The sequence below is a fragment of the Squalius cephalus genome (genome assembly GCF_949319135.1).
Source record: "Squalius cephalus genome assembly, chromosome: 6".
Classification (NCBI taxonomy): Eukaryota; Metazoa; Chordata; class Actinopteri; order Cypriniformes; family Leuciscidae; genus Squalius; species Squalius cephalus.
In genome coordinates this window covers 43780122-43799587 of record NC_137127.1, presented here as the reverse complement: position 1 = coordinate 43799587, position 19466 = coordinate 43780122, and the positions used below count along the sequence as shown (strand labels likewise).

At 36.8% G+C, this 19466-nt stretch overlaps 1 protein-coding gene across 2 annotated transcripts in view; it reads left to right on the top strand.

Moving 5' to 3' along the window:
• Positions 1-4077: 4077 nt before the first annotated feature.
• The window catches only part of wt1b (WT1 transcription factor b), a 37543-nt gene continuing 22154 nt past the window's right edge, over positions 4078-19466 (top strand). The window contains exons 1-4 of one of the 2 annotated variants that reach the window (XM_079874437.1): positions 4078-4163; positions 6528-6597; positions 11913-12014; positions 15014-15063. The gene's annotated coding sequence lies outside the window, so the exon portion shown is untranslated. Of the gene's footprint in view, positions 4164-6527; positions 6598-11856; positions 12015-15013; positions 15064-19466 lie in introns of those variants that run through there. The other variant, XM_079874432.1, reaches the window with a different exon arrangement.

The window sequence follows — 19466 nt, the reverse complement described above, 5'->3', positions numbered from 1 at the left end:
CAAATGTTTTATGCTGTTTCAGGCTTAGTGGTGGTGCTATCCACTTCAACATGGAAAAGGAGAAGGGAATGCCAGAAGACAAGTGTATCATACACCATGCTTCCTCAGGCTCTGATACTATACAAATAATACAAATTTGTACAAACTCAATACTCTTATACAAACTCCTATACAAATTTCATTTATCCTTTTTCTTGACATATGTTTGAAAATCGTCCTCCGTAACTAAAAACTACCTTGAATCTAATGCTATCACACATTTTTCAAATACAGGGTCATATACCTACACAAAAATCACCATGCGGTTTAATCCCTCAAAATGGTACTCACGGCCTATATTATCATATTGTCCAACACAGGTGTGGAATAACAATCTTTTAGAAACCACAGGCCCCTCAATATGGCCATCCTCATGTGAGGGACCCGCATCCTAAAACTTAAAAAGGCAGCTATGTATAATAATGTGTTAAATATTATTTGAAAAAATATTTAGATTCATGAAGTTACATGATTATATATTTTTTAGGCTATAGATAGACAGTACTATTAGTGTACGTATTATAGGCCTATATTTCTTTGTTTTAATCAGTTTTTATTCTTTGTTTAATTTATTTATTATAATACATTTTTATTTTAATCTAAATTGTTTATTTATATATTTATTTTACATCGTTTTTCTCTAAACATTTCCACGGACTCCTTACTCCCTTTTGCCTTTATTCACTGATGAGTGAGTGAGTGAGTTCCCAGACAGCAACATTGTGTCGGCCCAGATCCGGCCCACATCTGATACGTGTGAAATTATAGAAGTAAAATAATGGCAAATGTTTTTGAAACAAAAAAGCTTGTTGAATTGCACTACTTAGAAAAAAAAAATGCATTGCATTTTAATGCATTGTATTTTTAGGGCTTGCATTTTTATGGGCTGAAATTCAACATGGTTGTATATTTAAGCTGTGAATATTTCAATTCAAAACATTTCACACACGTTTTCATTATTAAAAATTCAATAATCCATATTCACCTTTCAGATTTCACTTCCAAAATGTTCATTCTGTTTAAAAATACAACCATTTTCGGTCCATTTTATTTCGCTTTACTGGAATCCTGGAGAGTGAGTATTGAGCGAATCGCCAGTTCTGCAGCAGCTTGCAATATAAAGTTAAGAAAACTAAACAACAAGAGAAATATATGTCTACTACCTCAAGATTTAACGTTTGATCTGTACATCAGCATCGGGGAATAACATAATCTCGGTCATGATAGAGAAAGCTGTGCAAAACTTACACGTACAAAAGTAACCGTGAATACTTCAATGTAAACACAGCTTTTGTGTCTTTATCAGCTTTTCCATTTACTGGTCCTGATAATCATCACAAATACACGCTTGCTCCATTTCTGTAAATCCGTTTTTATGAATGAATGAGTCTCTCACCTAGTTTTCTTCGTCTACAGCCGCTTGCACCTCCTGCTGGTGAGGACGACTAACAGCTATGGAGATCATCAATCGGCAATCTACTGATATTCCTGCTGTTCCCGGATGTCAAATGTTGAATTTTGTTTCAAAACTTTGAACTTGTTTGACTTTTTTGTTTCAAAAACATTTGTCATTATTTTACATCCATATGAAATCCATATGTAGCTACCAGATGTGGGCCGGATCTGGGCCGACACTATGTTACTGTTATGTTCAAAAAACGGCTTTTCAACATATTTGTCACAAAAGCGTACGTTGAAAAGACGTCCACTGAGGAGCCAGAATGAAAGTTTTTATGAGGTCTTTTTTTGACGTGTTCTGCACGTCCGATATAGACATTCATGGAACCTTTAAAAACTTTAGACAACTTAGCATCTGTAATTCACACATCCGTGGATCGTGAGAGAAACCAGATCTGAAGGAAAGACTTTCTGACTCAGACAGTGTTTCCCACTGAGCCACTCATGCTGCTCTTAACCACAGACATAAAATACAGATGCTTTGAGCCTTTGACTATTTCAGTCAGATACAGAAGTTCTTATTGAGAATTAACAGATGTTTAGATGTTGATGTTGAAGTCACCATTATGATGATCAGTGTTTGCTTTAGTTGGGATCTTGGTCTTCTTGTGTTTGCTTTTCTTTGGCTGCTGTAACTGTGTGTTTGTAAAACACAATTGTCGTGGTAAAGAAAGCCATCAAGTGAGATCAGGTGTTGATGTTTTTAATTTTGTGTTATTTGGCATTTATAGCTGCCAACCTTGTGAAACTGATCATTTTAATGCTATTAGTGCCAATACTGCACTTATCTGAAGGTGGATATATGAGCAAGTGTACCATGTAGTCACACACAGACATCAAGATTTTGCATATAAATCACAACAACAGTGACAATCAAAACAAAAAAGCTTCATGCTGCAATGCATGATGGGTGGCTTTATACAAAACTCATCCCTGATTCCAATGCTTTTTTGTTTTGATTGTCACTGTTGTGATTCATAATCTTTCTATAATTGCCAAATACACAAAATTAAAAACACAACATTGGATGCTCGTTTTGTGATTATTTTATCATCATCAACAAGCTCATAACACCTGATTGTGTGTTACAAACACACAGCTACAGCAGCCAAAGCAAAGCTAACACAAGAAGTACAGGGACCAACTAAAGCAAACACTGCCCACTACAATGGTGACTTCAAATATAGATGCTAAGTTGTCTAAAGGGGTGCGTGGTATCTTTTATTTTCATGATTTTTGGACAAACACACACTATCTGGGAGTTGCTTTGCAATTACAGATGGAAATTACATTGAAATAAACGTGAGTTCTAATTGAATGCATCCTGAGAGTGTTTATTTGGTCCAGAAACATATTGTCTAAATGAGTTTGAAAATATGTCCACAATGACCACATTTGAACTAGTTTTTAACCTTGTACGGAGGTTCCATGAACGTCTATATCGGATGTGCAGAACACGTCAAAAACAGACGTCATAAAAACTTTCATTCTGGCTCCGCAGTGGACGTCTCTTCAACGTAGGCCTACGCTTTTGTGACAAAGACGTTGAAAAGACGTCTTTTGAACTTAATTTCGCTTAGTGGGTGGGTTGCACTTGTGAATTAGTTAATGAATCATTCTTTTGAGCTGTTTTTTATCAATTAATTGGTTGATTCAAATCGGACTTATCAGATTTATTCACTGGATTTTATTATACTGGGTTGAACGTCATGATCGATACAAAGCAGTCGAGCTCACCGGGGAAGATTGGCGTTTACCATTAGAAGACCAGGAGGAATACAGTGCACAAGTTGAAAGGACTACAGACTACTTTTATTGTGCTTTTTGGTGTTAGGGTTTTAGTGTTTTTTTTATATATATATATATATATTTTTTTTTTTTATAGTGTTGCACGCCTTGTGCTGAAATTGACTTGTAGGCTACTGACACTGACATTTGCTTGTTGTAACTCTTCAAAATTAAACTTAATTTTACATTTTTTTAACACTGAATCTAATACTCAAATATTTAACTATCAACATGTGTATTGGTCAATCTCAGACAACTTTATTTAATTTTTTACAAGGTTTCTAAGCAGAAGATGGACGCATGTTTTCTCAGTCCTGTTAACGAAACTCATGTGCCATTTAAAAAAGCATTTTAATCCCTGTCAATTAATTCCTTTGTTTTCCCAACAAGAAAGTGTTTATTTGAAAGAAATTGTTGGTTATATGTTCAAATAATTGATATTTGTGAAAAAAAAAATCACTATATATTAAGGCAAAGTGTATTTTAATAAAAAACACAAAGCCATTTTTTCATTTTAAAGAAGACCGAAGCCTCAAGTTTATATATTTTTTTTATAATTTAATTTATTAAACAATTGTATAAATGATGGACCAAACAAAACTGATAAAAACAGTGGTTTAACTTTATTTAAAAAACAAAAACAAAAAAACAAATTAGTAACAGGAATGAACACTTGGTAACAGGAATGAACTATTTCATAACAGGAATGAGGAACAGGAAACAGGAATGAGTGTCCATATGTGTGTGTATGAGAGATAGTGTACATGACTGTGTGTGCGATTTCTGTGTTGAAGTGATGTAATGCTAGTAGTACTTCACAGCAAAGGAGGTGGAAAGAGAAAGAAGGAGAGAGAGGGAGGGAGGGAGAAAGAGGGAAGGTAAGACAAAAAAGGGAGAAAAGAGAGGGTTGCGGGTGTGTTTTGCTCCTCCCATTGTAATATGCCATAAGTGTGTGTTTCTGGCACCTGCATAGTATGGGTTTTCTCCGTCTAATACAAAATATAAGGAAGACAAAGACAAAACGTTTGAGTCACTTTGTGGTGGACTGGCTTCTTGGAAGTATGGTGTTCACATTGTAAAACTAATGCTAATGTCTACAATATAAGTAATTGCAACCTTAAATCTCATAATTCAGGTGAATAGTATTATATCAACTAATATTTACAGTATTAAATCAACAAAACAGAGGACTCTATCACTCCTGTTACTTTAACTCACTCCTGTTATTTTTCATATTAACAGGACTGAAAGTAACAGGATTGAGTTTTTAAGCGAAAAGTTATCAAATACATGACATATGGCCACATAGCATACATGCTGATAGCATGAGGACACTGAGCAAATTCTAGTAACTTAACAAAAGTTAATATTTTTAAAATAAACAAATAAATTCTAAGAAATAATTTAGGTAACAGGACAGTATGTTGAGATTGACCTTCTCAGTCATAGTTACAATTTCATCAAATATACAAATTAAAATGATTTTTTTTATTGAATATGTATCAGATAACAAGCAGATATAATGGACAGAACAAATAAAACTTCTACAGGAATTAAATTATATCAAGCATATGTAAAGCTTCACATATATAAAAATAAATAATTTTAAAAAAAAAATAAATAAAAGACATACACAGAGGAAACATTATGCATTAGTGGTATTGTCAAAAATATCATCATAATATTTCAAGAATCTGTCACTTTTCTTGTTTTTAATCAACCTTAGAGACTTCAGAAATGTATCAATTTCAATTAAGAAATGCGGAAAAGTAGGCTGCGATGTAGAGAATTTTTGCTTGTGAATAAATTTTTTTCCAAAAAAAAAAAAAAGAAAAAAAAAAGAGAGGATTTACTTATGGTCTTTCCATTGCCTTTAGAAGATCAAGATGATGCAACTTCCTGTTGAAAACATGTCTTGTGGAATATTCCAAGTTTTTCAGAGGGGGGAATGTGTTAGGGTAACAGGACTGAGTGGAAACCCAGGGACACGACTAAAATGTGTATTTTATCTAAAATATTAGATAAAATATTTTTTTCTCATGAAAACAAAAAACAAACAAACATTTTAAAGCATAGATATAAAGTCACACAACAATCCCCAAAAATTAAGATTTCTGAAGGATTTTAATTATATTTCATGGCAAAGTTTAGAGATAGAGAGTGGCGACATGCAGAAAATGCTATTTTTTTTTGTGTACTTATTAATGTTTTAAATTATACATTTTAAATTTGTAGTTAGCTTAATACGCAGGACATTTTGCTTAATAATAAAATGTATTTTAGAGTTAATTTTCATACAATTTTATACATATGATGTTCTGGGGACAGAAATGTCACCCATTTGGTGGAATGGCTCTTATAGCCTATGCTATAGCAGCACCGCACAAAAGCAGATCACAGCTTTCATTGTAAATAAAAACGAATAGAAACTCACATTTTATTAAACATAAATTGAGGAGAATTTGGCTGGTCATGTGATCTCAACATAGTTACTGAAATGACTGGATTTTTTTTTAAAATCTCATGTCAGTGAACACGGTTTTAAAGCTAGTATACTACGTCAGTTGTAGCCCTCTAGTGGTTAAAAAATAAACTACATGTATCTCGCGGAAGAACATGTTTGTGCTTCGGCTCTGCTCCTCTGCGCGGAAGAATGTGGTTCAAGGCGCCGGTGTAGCAACGCAGATACAGGACATCTTATCAGAGCGGATGGACAAATAAATTAGTTTTTTTCTTTACAAAAGGTGATTCCCCAGAGGTTTCCGTTTTGAATTATCCATGGCTAATTGTTCTTCATTCATTGTGACAAAAATTATTCTCTGATTTGACGTGACACGCAACGTAAGACGCATCGTATGTAGGCTATGCAATTTCCCAAATCTAAAATATAAACCATTATTAGGCCTATATTACTAAGGTTATCAACGTGTATTTGGAAGATATGGTTTGGAAGATGGATTTTTGTTGTCTCTTATATTATTATTTTGATGAGATAATGTTACATATCAAAAGTATTTATTTTCTTATTAATTTCTTTTCAAATATTAACTTCTTTGTGTAAAAATACTGAATGAGAAAAAAAACTTGCTGAGTGCACCAAGGCAAATATGAACTTCCTTTAATAAGAAAGATTCTTTAAAATGTCTTTCCCACTCATAGATATGATGAACACCTGATCAGACTGCATGCTCCACAGTTCAGCATTATTTTCTAATGCATTGCTTACATTTTTTAACCTTTAGGTGCACATCATGCTTGCATTTCTTACCAAAAGGTCAGGCAGGAATTACTGGCACCGAATTCAAATGTAAGGTATGTAAAAGTTTAAGCATTCTGCATTCAGCAGGTCATTCTGGGTTTAAAGTTTATGAGTCACATAAGTCATCTGGCCCTAAACAAGCTCTATCTCTCAGTGTCTGTGTAATTCTTCCAACATCCGGTTATCAATCTTGCAATTAAAAGATTAAAGCAAACCTGACCTTGGACACATAAAACAACAAGGGTGATGGTCTTTTGAAAGTTAGATGATAGTATTACATTTCGAGCGCCAGTATGGGACCACCTTGACAGTTACTTGTATTCCCATCCAGGGATTTATGCGTGTCTCTCAGGTCAAGGCAATTCCGTTGTCCAATCCTTGGATATTTCTTCTGGGAATTCAATATATCTTTTAAATGCGGTGTAGGTTTTCCTTACTGTTTTTCTCTTGAAAAGCTCAAAGCTGGGGGTACAGGAGGCAGATCTTACAAATATAGTAAAGCTGTCTAAATGAGCTAATACACCATTGTCTTACTGCTGATATTTAACATCTTGCTAAAAATGGAATAATGAAATAGAGTTTGCATCATTGACATGTTGTGTGTTACCCTAAGAGTGTTAGGGGCTTTTCAGGATTATTCACTGTTTCTGAAATGCTGTAAAAGTTTCAATTTGATGTTGGGTCTGTGTGGTTGGCTGTTAACATTGAGTCACAGGGAGCGGTCACAGATACCGACCAAGTTACATGAGTGACCTCCACGCAATGCCGGAGAGAATGTGGAAACATTGACAGATTGAGGAAATAACAGTAATGGATCAAAGACCACTGTAGTTTAAAAACTACGGAACACTTTTGTTCTATTTTCAATTTGAATGCCACTTAGAACATTACACTTTTTGTGTCACAAGCCAAAACTGATGGAACCATAGATTAAAAAAAAAAAAAAAAAAAAAAAAAAAAAATTTGAATTTATTATTTTTTCTGACTTTTTTCTGAAATTGTAATTCTTGTTTTTAAAGTAACCTGTTTTTAGAATGCAGATAAGACAGGTAGATAAATAGACAGACAGACAGACAGACAGACAGACAGACAGAAATACATATAGACAGACAGATAGAGAGATAGACAGACAGACAGAAATACATATAGACAGACAGATAGAGAGATAGACAGACAGACAGACAGACAGACAGATAGAGTGAGAGACAGACAGACAGACAGACAGACAGACAGATAGATAGATAGATAGATAGATAGATAGATAGATAGATAGATAGATAGATAGATAGATAGATAGAGCATGAAGCTCCACCCCCACCCTAACCGTCAGTAGGGCTTAAGCAGGTCGTACAAAAACGCACAAATATGAATTCATACGAATTAGCCACCAGTTTGCCAAAATGTTGTGAGATTGTGTTGGATAAACATATGAGTTTAAATCTTGAAGAGATTATTACAATTTATTCACAAGGTTCAATGATGGAATTGGGATCTATTCATAATTAGAAAAATACTTAAACTACTATTTCTATTCATTTACTTTTTCTGCTCATTTGGCGTACTATCAAGAAACTATGCAGATGGAGAGCGGTTCCAGACCACACAACTGTGTGAAGTTGTTTGCGAATGTTTGCTGTTTTCAGAAAGCACCAAGTCACTGAAGTAAGTTGGAACTTACTTGATGCTTTTGATCACCCCAGGTTGAAAGACAGTTTTACGCCATGTTCCTGGCTCTTTTTGATGATTTCTTATGATAAAAAAATGCTTTTCTATTTAGTGTAATAGATACAAAATAGACAGTCAACACTCTGGTTCCCACAGTCTGTGTTACCGCCTTCCTCTCCTCCCTGTATCAGGACCGCTCTCCTCTATCAGCAAGGTCAGTGACCTCATCAGAAAGCGCAACGCCTGAGCGAATCACACACACCCCGGGTGACTTGAGTCTAGGTGCGCAGGAACGAACGGGGGGTGGACAGGAATGTGGGACAAATGGCCACTACCACACTCTTAAAAATAAAGGTTTTAAAAGGGGGGTTTTGGTAGCAATGGCACAAGAATAATTTTTGGTTCCCCAAAGAACCATTCAGTGAGCAGTTCCCAAAAGAACCAGTTTTAATTATTGTGAAGAAAATGACCGTTTTCCACTATAAAAACCCTTTTGTGGTTCCATGGATGTAACAGTTTATCTTAAAGACGCCAGTAAAGAACCGTTGTTTTTAAGAGTGTGGACGGGGGAAGATGTTAGAATATAATAATTTTTTCAGAATTATTACAGTTTACAATCTGCATTGCGTATTAGCAGCACGGGAGATTTCTCTAGAAAGTGTGCGTACATATTGCTGGATCAATTCTCGGTAACGTACAGTATATATGTCTGTAAGATGACTGGAGTGTCAACCCTATCAGTTAAGGGAATGGAGTGAGTGTGTTTTCTTGCTGGAAAGTTATATGAGTCACTGTGCTTGTCCATCCTTCATGAAGAAGTAAAAAATGACCTTTCTGTCATTGAGATTAACCTGAAATGTCAAAGCAGGGCTCCAGATGAAGAATTTTTTTTTGAGAACCATGAACCATTCCTAAAATGAAACGTTTAGGAGCCAAATGAATTTTTAGATGGAAAAATTGCATAATCATCGATTACAGCTGCAGTTCTTTGATTGCAAAGCTTCTTGCTTTAGCAACAGTCACTGATGCTGATGGCATTTTAGTGTGCAATAACTGCAATAATGTTATAGTTTTATAAACTACTGTTTTCTAGTTGTAGCTATTTACTTCCAATTTGATCCTGATAGTATTTGCACCATATAGGGTTAAAGGTGGGGGTAGGCAATTTTGGACAGGCTAGCAATAGCAAGCTAGCTTTAAAAGCATAAGATCCCACCCTCCCTTCAGAGCGTCTCCAAAGCCACGCCTCCTCCAAACCACATGATCTCTCACAGCAGCGCCAGCAAAACATCACGAGAGACGGCGTTAAATTACCTCATGTCTCAAAGCACATAACATTACAAAAATAGTGAAAGTGAACAACTTACAGAGCTCTGACTTACACCACATGACTGCTGCAGATTCATTTCAGCGTTGATAGTTTATAAGATAAATACTCATGGGTTGACATCTCGTAATTACGTTTATGATGACATGGCATGAACTGTGGCCGGTTGATGAATGCTGCCCGGTGACTGTGTCTACAACCCTGTATAGCCTCACTGAACGCGCTGATGTCGTGTGATGTGAGCAGAGGTATGGAAATACATTTGTTGACAGTAGGACATCATATCAATGCATTCGGACCGAATGCAATGATTGGACGAACATTTTTTGGTCCTGTGACTTCCACAGAAGATATGTCCATGTTTTAATGTTTAGACCACTTTTATTATTGATTGCTCTCAGGATGTGAAGAGAGCTTCAACCAGTAGCCTATAACAAAAAGGGTTTATAAAACAAATTGCCTACCCTGCCTCTAATTCAGGATAATTGGGACATTTTTTCCAGTCATCTCAATGGCAAAATGGGTCCCAATATACCTGAATTTACCTCTAAATATCACTCTGTTTAGAGGCATTTAAAAAAAAAAAAAAAAAAAAAAAAAAAAAAAATATATATATATATATATATATATATATATATATATATATATATATATAATTTTTTTAATGAGATAAATAATAATTAAATAATTAAATATTTCTAAGTCTTGGTTCATTTTGGATCGACATAACTGAATAATGATTCACGTTTCAGTCAAGGAGTCAGTAACTGAGTCTGATTCAGACTTACAAGTGAGTTTGAGAGTTGTTTGTCTCTTTGACTTAAAAAAAAATAGTTCTTTAAGGTGCGGTCACAGTAGTGAAATTTGGCCCATTTTCTATTGTCAATAGGTTTGTGGTGTGAAGCACAGTGCGTAAACTCAACATTTCTGTTTGGCATGCTTTTTTATTCTGGACACAATTTCAGTGTTATTATGACTCTAGTCTATGATATCACACTGAAAAAATATTTAGGATTAAATTTAAGATTTATGTATTTGAAATGCATGTGATACATGTCAGTAATACATAAATGGAAAAAAAAAAAAAAAAAAAAACATGGCATAGTTTATTATTAACTATTTTCATCTATTGTACTTTCTAAATGCATTTATTCAAATTGCATAGAATCAGCATAAACCTGTTAATTGTGAAAAAAAAAATGTATTCAGCTAAAAAGTATAAACATGGATACAATATGACTAACAGTGGAACAAACAATATTAATTTAGTTAAATGCAGGAGATTGAAACAAATTTTATTTATTGACACTACTTATATAAACCCGGTTATTGTGTATTTAAAACACATTCGGTTTATTAGTATTACACTACCTGTTTCATTTATTCACTGACACATATGCATTACAGTAAGTTTATTAGTTTATGTTGTAATCCAAATGGATGGAAATTGCTATTCAAATACATAAATCTTATATTTAGGCCTAACGTGATGGTAATAATCAGTGTTTGGTCTGGCAACATTCATAATTTCCCAGTTGTGTGTTTAGAATGTGCAATGATGAAATCACACAGAATGATTTTTTGTCCGAGTTCTAATGGAATGTCTCATACTTTGTGTGGTGGGTGTGTAACGGTGAAGATGTGGATTTCTTTACTGTAACTCAGCTGATCTGTGACCTTTTATCCTCTGTGGACTGACTCACATGCACCTGCTGTTGCCGAGTCAGATAGCAGTCTTTTATCACAAAGCTAAGATGGGCGGATGATGAACAACAAGAACTAGGCGCTTCACTAACCCCATGGATATGAAGTTGTCTTATAAGGATCTAGATGTTTTTTGGAATTTAGGGTACGTTTACAGGACAATGATGTTCTAAAAACAAAAAAAAGTTCCTTTTTGTTTTTCACATACAGACGACAACATGGTCAAAATAATCCCTGTTCACATGGATTCGCGAAAACAACTAAAAACACTGTATTATTCATGCCAGGCCAGTAGTTGGTGGCACTTTGTAGAGAAACACTACACACCTTTATACTGAATACGTAATATGTATGTGCATGACGTTACCGTTTTCACAAATTCGTGTTTTTGTAGTTTACATGGAGCAAAAACTATTGTTTTCAAAAACTTGAACTTTGAAACCCATTTTCAAAAACTTGCGTTTTCAGGCCCCCAAAACACTGTTGTCTTGTAAATAAACGGCCAAAACACAATTCTTTTTCTACATTTTTAGTTGAGAATGGTGTTGTGTAAACAGCCCCTAGAGCATGCCAGGTCATTTTGTTTTCAACATGACACAGAGGGACATGTGTTGGAAAGAGATGTATTCATAAGAGAAGAATATCTTTAGTGATTTGTGTTTCTGTTTTTAGGACCCTGCTATCGGTTGCTGTGGTGACTGTACTGTGATTTTATCTCTGAGGAGATGCAATCCCTGGATAATCTCACTCACTCATCCCATAAACTATCTCCAGGTCAGCTCAAAGCACACTTTAAGAAGCATACTCTTGTGCATGTTTAAAATCACGCACTGAGAACCACTTGAGCTTTGATATACATTTAGTGAAAAATCCCTCCATAAACCTTTCTAAGTCTGCATTTTTTTCCCTGTACATTCACACCATTAGAATTAGATCAATGACAAAATGTTCAGTCGTAGGTGGGGTTTTCATTTCATGGCTTACTTGATGAGGTGTATTTGTAAAGAAGCCAAAGACATAAATTCAGCTTTTCTGGTTGTAAATTTAGGGGTTCAGGGGGCCTCCAGGGCGTCGCTGGTTCAGGAGTCCAGGGCGAAGCCGGCCCTTCAGGCGGCCAGGGCGGAGCCGGCCCTTAAGGGCTGAGCATTTCGGGGACAGAGTAGCCCCCCCCCAACATTTTTTTTTCTTGGGTGGAGTTTGTCTCTGTAGCTGGCTTGTGAGCTGAAGCGGGCTCAGGGACCAGAGGCGAATTTTGAGGCGCGGCGGCGGCCATCTTGGTCAAAGACTCAGGTTCGGGCGTGGCGGCAGCCTCGACAGCCGTGGTGACCAGGATGAGCGCTGCATCCACCGTAGCCGACTCAGGCACAGGCGTGGCTGACATGCCGTGAAGAAGCTCAGGTTTGGCAGCCATGACGTGAAGAAGCTCAGGCTCGGCAGACATGATGTGAAGAGACTCAGGAATGCCGGCCATCTTGGGACGTGGCTCTGGATTTGGTGGAGGAGTTTTGGTAGGCTCTGCGAGGCCGATGGTGAATGCACCCACTCCACACATGCGGCGAAATCTTCCAGAGGAACGCTCTCTGAGAGGCATGCCTGGGACTGCTCACTGAGGCTGGAGATGTAAAACACACACAGCGAGCGGTCGGGATAGTGTGTTAGGCACGCCAACTCCAAGAAATCCCTGGTGTGAGATTCCTGGGAGCAGTCCTTCTGCTCCAGACATAGCAGAGCAATGTCCACGGTGATGGTGGAAAACAAACAATAGAAAACTCAGCTAAAAATAAACTGTTAAAGGTCTTGTATTCTGTCACAGGTGGAGTGGCTGTAATCAAGCGCGCAAAGACAGGGATACTAAAGAAGCCTTTAATCTAGGAACAAACATGAAATACTACAACCACATAGATCTCAAATAATACAGGAACAGGGAGAAACAAAGGGCTTAAATACACAGAGAATAGCTGGGGCAAATGAACTCAATGACAGTAACCATAGTAACTAACAGGACACAGCTGAACCAAATGAACTAATGAAGGAGGAGTGGCTAGAAACTGAACAATGAACACAGAGGAAGTCCAAACACAAACAGAAACGTGACAAGCTCAAATTAAGATATTTTTAGCGCAATTTTCCTACTGACAAAATTGCGATTGTTAACTCATGATTTCTGTTCTGTCTGTGCGCACCAATCTTGCACTTCTATCTCCTCCTCAACCAGACCGTCCTAGAGACTTCGGGTTTTCGGCATTATGTTAAGGAAGATCTAATCTCGGGAACGCACACAAAAAAAACAAAACAAAAAACATAAAATAAAAAAAAACCTTAAAAAGATTTACTATCTCTTAGTGTTGTGATCCCATGACGTCAGAAAATTGCGCTAAAACACTCACTGAGTTTTTATTACTTGTTTAGTGAAACCTTTCCGTCCCTCCTTTAAAAGTCAGTTCCATTAAAACATTGATGCTTCAAAAAGTTCATAAAGAGATTGTTAAAGTAACCCAAATGCATGCAGTGGTTTAATTCAAGTTTTCTGAAGAGACATGGTCGCTTTATATGATGAACAATTTAATGTAGGCTTTTATTCACATATAAACGTTGATCATCAAAGCTCAGCTGACACATGAGTAGTGTTGGGGAAAGTTACTTTTATAAGTAATGTGGTACAATATTGCGTTACTCCCTAAAAAAGTAACTAATTGCGTTACTTAGATACTTTTTATAGAAAGTAATGTGTTATGTAACTTAAGTTCCTTTTTCTCACCTGGGCTGGGTTTGCTTGTTATATTTTTGGCAAATGTCAAAGGTCCTTTCATACTAAAAGTGAAATGAATGAGCAGACTGAAGGAAATGCCATTTCACGCCTGTACAGAAGAGGGCGCAGCTCAAACAAACCATTCAGGTGCTCTGCCATTCTGGATTGCAGAAGAATAGGATGAAGGAGGATGAACAGGAGAAGTTTAACTCTTACTAAAACAAAAAAATGAAACAAATGTGATGTTTTTCTAAAGTAATTTCAGCTTATTAGTATGGCTGAATTGGATCATCGAAGGTCAGCAGCAAATTCATTCGTTCAGAAAGTGAGATTAAAAACATAAAATATATTTGTGTAATTGAACATATTTCATTATTGCAGGTTTGCATTTCATAGTTTTCATTAATTTTGAGATGATCAAGTGAGATGAGTAAATGCTTGCTTGCACCTACAATAACCATCATGTTCACACACAGCACACACAACATTTCTCGCATGGGGACAGGAAAGCTGCCAGTCAATAAATGGGAAAACTAAGAAAAACTATTTGAAAAAGTAACTCAGATATTTTGTTGTAAGTGATTAAATTATTAATTATTGTAAATGCGTTAAGTTTCTCGTTACTTGAAGAAGTAATCTGATTAGGTATAACTTGCGTTACTTTTAATGTGTTACCCCAACACTGCACACGACAACAAACCTTGTAGAAGCTCAAACGTGCTTGTGTGACGCCTGAGAGAGTATGTGCGTTGATCAGTGTTTAAATAAATATTTGGATGAACTATCCCTTTAAATCCTAAGAATCCTGAAAATAAGCAGTAGTAATCATTTCCAGACATCACTACTAATACTGATATTATTTCTCAGATGTGTTGATTATTTTTCAACACGCCATGTTTTGGCTTTGACCTTTTTGGACCTTTAGATACGTTTAGTCACTGGATTATGATTATGAAATACTTTGCATATTTTATGGAGCACTTCCTTTATTTTATTTTTTCTCCTTTTCCCTTCTTCTTTGCAGTGTTGAAAAGGGTATTTCCTTTGTTACAAGACATTGCAGAGCTTATATCGGTAAGTGTAACATGTGATGTTGTCTTTTTTTGAGATGTTGTAATATTTGTGCCCATGAACGCTCCAGATGAAGCCAGAACGTGTTTCATAGCAGAGGTCCCGAAAGCTTTGTCTTTAGTTCACTTTAAAATGTGGGAAGTGATGAGTCCTTTTCTAATCTTCACTCATGTTTCATACACAGAAATATGTCCAAGGATTTGTGCAAAACTGAATTGTTAACAACATGCAGTTTTTTCAGATTTTTCTGATCCCAAGCCCTCTGTGATGTTCTTTTAGACGCACTTGTCACATTATATTAAAGTCATATTATTAAAGCAGCTTAACTGTAATAACAAGGCAAATAACAATATTCAGCTCAATTTAGTTCAATGTAGTGTCAAATTAGTTCAGTGTTGCAAAGTTCATCAATTATGAAACAAAATTCAGTCTCAGCTTTAAAACAGCAGCAGCTCTACACTAGAAAATAGTATCAATATTCAGCTTAATTCGGTTCAATAACTGTCAAAACATTTCATTTTTTTGATTTAGCAGACACTTTTATCCAAAGCGACTTACAAACGAGGAATACAACAAGCAGAATGTGCATTAAGTACTTTATCATTTTCTTGGATGTGTTTATTGGAGTGAATCTCATCTGCTATACTGTATGTAAACAGGGAGTTATTGACTGTTATTCAGTCAAATGACCTCTTTGAGACCTCTTACCTTTCAATGTCCTCGGCTATCCACGATTACATCACAAAGAGCTCCACCAAATATAATTAAGCAATAAGCTAGGAGAGGCTGTGTTACATGGTGAATGTTTTCACTGTTCCAACTCAGCTGGCACTTATGAAGGACTAAAAATGACAGAACGAAAAATAAATAAATAAATAAATAAAAGTAGAAATAAATAAATAAATGCAGAAATAATAGTAAAAATAAATACATTTTGGTAATATAAATGGCAATTTCTGTATTTTTACATGTATTTATTTATGTATTTATACATTTATTTATATATTTATGTATTTATATATTTATTTATTTATATATTTATATATGTATTTATTTATACATTTATTTATTCCTACATTTATTTATTTCTGTATTTCCACATTTCTACATTTATTTATTTCTGTATTTCCACATTTCTACATTTATTTTTCCCTGCACATGTATGCTAATTGACATGGCTAACCACGCCCCCTCCACTCACTCAGTCAACATTCGGTAACAGGCGCTTTGGCAGCTGTCACAGTAGGAGACATTTCACAGGAGGCAATTGATGATTTTTTGGAGACAGAAAGATTATATATCATCTCGATGTCACCAAAAGGGCCTTAAATATGCATTTGGGGGTTATATTAATAATTTTATTGTTGAGAAGGTCGATATAGCTTCAGCTCCAGAACAAAGATTTACAGTTCACAGTGTAAACGTTATAGTTTGGTGCTATTTCGCTTCAAACGCTCGCTTTATACGCGTCCTATTCGCTTTGGATTCAAAATGTTCAAGCGTCGAACTAGACGCGGATACGCGCGAATTTGACGCTCTATTCGCGTTTGGTGGGAGCGCAGAATAATGAACAGGCTGCGATGTCAAGATTGCATTGCTGGAATGTGTGTGTGTGTGTGTGTGTGTCAGAGAGCGGGCGCCGGGGCGCGATCGAACAGTGGAAACATAAAAACATACTCCATTTTGTTCATACAGGACATAATTAAAACTGCAAAGTGTTTAGCCTACTTATATTTGTGTAAAACACAACATTGTGCTTTTGTCAAACTGTAAACTCTTGTCAAACTGTAACCTACAACTGTCACCCAACCAAAATCACACACACACGCTGTTTAAAAGCCAAAATGACAAGAAAAAACATAAAAACGAATGAAAACTGATAACCGCAATGCATTGCAATGGACGAGGAAGCAGAGAATGTCCAAGTGTATTGGGTTAGCTATGCGCACTGTGATTGGCTCATCGCGTTTGGGGGCGTGGCTTAGCCATTGGTCAATTAGCATACATGCACAGGGAAAAATAAATGTGGAAATACAGAAATAAATAAATGTAGAAATGTGGAAATACAGAAATAAATAAATGTAGGAATACATATAGAAATGCATAAATAAATAAATAAATACATGTAAAAATACAGAAATAGCCATTTATATTACCAAAATGTATTTATTTTCACTATTATTTCTGCATTTATTTATTTATTTCTACTTTTATTTATTTATTTATTTATTTTTCGTTCTGTCATTTTTAGTCCTTCATAGGCACTCTCTGAAATCTATCTTTATGTTATTTTTATTAAGCAAAATTCATTATGTTCTGCACTTTTTTATTCCCTGACAAATGTAAACTAAAGTGAGTAGTATGCGTTTGAGTGCTGTGTGTAGTGTGTGTTCATGTCACAGCTGTTACTAGTGTATTTTAGCATGGCTACGCTGCGTCTCGGGCCGTAAACAGTGAGACTCCCTGGATGGATGGCCAGTCCATCACAGTGTTACTTTAATTATGTAGGCTACAAAGAGCAGAGCATTGCTGAAGACATTTGTATACAAATGCCATGTGAAATCTGGTTGCTTTTTGGCATGGTCTTCAAGTCTCCAGTGAGGAATTCCCCATTATTTGGCTGTTATAAAACAGATGATGCATGAATTGAGGAATCGGCTCTGCTGGAGTCTGTCTCAGTCATACACCTCCAGAGTTCTCACAAAGTGGATTTATACATTTTCAGACCAACACTCCAGATGTCCATGGGTGAAGAGGTAAAGAAGGGGTGATCTCAGAAGGACAGACTGAACCTCACAAGACCTCTGTATGACTCTCTTCATTGGGACTGAGCCTAACCCCAGAACAAATTGAGACATATCCTCCTGAGTAATGTAAAACAAATTAAAAGTGTCTGCCTTAAATAAAGTACAATCAACCTGACTGTATAAGCCATTTCAACTTATTTGAATATTTTAGAACTTATTAAAAAAAGTTGAAAATTGCTTAACTTATTTTGATGAGTTAAAGTAATGTGAAAAAAGATGTTGTCATGAATATTGTACGAATACCTGCAAAGCATCTCAGCCTGACACACCTCCGCCGGTGCCGTTTGGGCTGCCGGGAGCCACCCATCGTTGATGTTTCGCTCTGTTAATCCCGGAACATCTCCGGGTGGTGGAGCAACGGCAGGGACGTCTCCCTACCGCTCCCTGCAGCCAGCCTTAGGATCCTCCTTTCCCCCGCTTGTCCTTTCTCCAGAGCCAGACCCTGGCGCCTCTGACCCCGAGAGACTTCAGGAGCCGTTGAGTGGAGGTTCCAGTGAAGCCTCGACAGTCTACTTCCACTGGATAGGTGACAGCACTCCACTCTGCCTCTGAAAGCAGCTGAAAGATCTGCATACTTCTCCTTCTTGCTCTCAAACGCAGACTCCAGGCCATCTTCAGTCAGTTCAACCAGAATGACTGTTCATAAGGAGGTTACGGCGATCTACTGTGAACTTCAGCTGGCGATCAAGATCAGCTCTCATCTCCCAGTGGCCTCCGGGTGACAGCAGGGACCACTCCTTTATACCGCTGCTTAACGCCTCACCCCCTTGCCTCACGAACTCAATCAGTCCTTGAGATGTTGCTGCCTGGCCCTTCCAGTCTACGTGTTTCAATGACTTCAGCTAATTTTCGCAGGACCTGGTCATGACGCCAACCATAACGTCCTTGGGTTAGTGCCGTCTTGCAGCTGGACAGGGTGTGCTGTAAGCTGGGGCTCTGATTGCCGCAAAGCTGTCAGATCTCCTCTGAGCCGTACCAGAGATGCAGATTGTGCTATTTGTTGGTGCTATTTCGCAGTTCCAGAAAACAATTCCGCCACAGACCAGGAAAAACCTAGTCTAAAGTCAGGGGCGCGTTATTCAGATGCTATTTTAAGGGCGCATGCTTGGCCATAATGTAGCGTGTGCACAACGCACATACACTTTGCTTCTCTCATCTACACACAGATGCAGCAGTTCACACTTTTGCAAACCATACATAATTACAAGGAAAAATATTCCACATGAGGGAAATCATTGTGGTGTTCATGAAGATGTGAAAAAATAGGCATAAATCTAGCTTACACATTTACCCAAATTATTATATGCCTGTTTAACCGAAGCTAATTTGGTTGGGTTTCTCCATCCCCAATGTCACTTCTCTGTGTTTTACGGCCCTGACGAGAACGTCGGTCTCCTCGGCTGTGAACCGCTCCTGGCGTGATCGGCAAACCCGCCGTTATAATAGCAATCCTCCATGGAACAAGCGCGCCTGCTCTTAAAGGGAATGTGAGATGACGCTCTGATTGGTTTATTTCACGTTACGCCCCAAACCACACCTATGAGTAATGAAGCTACTTCAGACCAACACATTTTAGATTTGCGTCGGACGCAAGAGTCA